Genomic DNA, 1,030 nt, shown 5'->3' with positions numbered 1-1,030 from the left:
GGGTTCTTTGCATGCACACTATCCTTTTGGTATCTAATGAGCTTAAAACCACTCATATTACACTTTTTAGTAATGTTGCTCTATTTTTTTTCTTATAGGATGCTTTCTATGCATTTTGGAGTTTTAGTCCCTAACATGCCGGTATTCACACACAATACATGTTTATGGAAATGTTGTTCAGTTTATCCATAAAAAGCGTTTTAGTAGCTAAGAAGCTTAAAAAAAAAAAAAAAAACACTCATATGCCTAATACGCTCATAAACAACCAAATGAGACGTTTGTGGTAATACCGTCTCGTTACCCCATATGGGGTGCTTTGCTTGCATTTTGTCGTTTTCATACATAACAAGCTCTTAAACACTCAAAACACACGTTTCTGCTAATGTTTTTTTGTGTTTCTCCTGAAAGTTTTTTGTATGTCTTTTAGCGTTTTTTTTTTTTTAATAAAGAAGCTCAAAAACACTCAAAAGTCACGATTTTGATGAAGCTGCTTTGTTTTCCAATATACTGTGTTTTCCTTGCTTTTTAGAGGTTTGGTGTGTAGGAATCTTAAAACCTCTTAAAGGACACGTTTTTCGTAACATTGTTTTTTTTTTTTTTTCCAAAATGGGTTCTTTGCATGCATTTTATCATTTTGGTATCTAACAATATAAAAATCACTCATATTATGCTTTTTTTTTTAGCAATGATGTTTTAATTCTTCTTATAGGGTGCTTTCTAAGCATTTTGGAATTTTAATCCCTAATATGGTGGTAATCCCTCACAATACACGTTTTTTGGAAATGTTGTTCGATTTATCCATAAAAAGCATTTTAGTAGCTAAAAAGGGGGGTGGGGAAACACTCATATTACAAGTTTATTTTAATATCGTTTCGTCTCCCATAATGGATATTTTGCATGCATTTTTAGCGTTTTCGTACCTAACATGCTCAGAGACACACAACGTACACGTTTTCATAATGTTTTTCATACTGTTTCTGCGTAAATGGTGTGTTATATGTGTTTGCGTTTTGGTACGTAAAAAAAGCTG

The sequence above is a fragment of the Scylla paramamosain genome, chromosome 10 (assembly GCF_035594125.1).
Source record: "Scylla paramamosain isolate STU-SP2022 chromosome 10, ASM3559412v1, whole genome shotgun sequence".
Classification (NCBI taxonomy): Eukaryota; Metazoa; Arthropoda; class Malacostraca; order Decapoda; family Portunidae; genus Scylla; species Scylla paramamosain.
Note: the sequence above shows the minus strand (reverse complement) of the source record.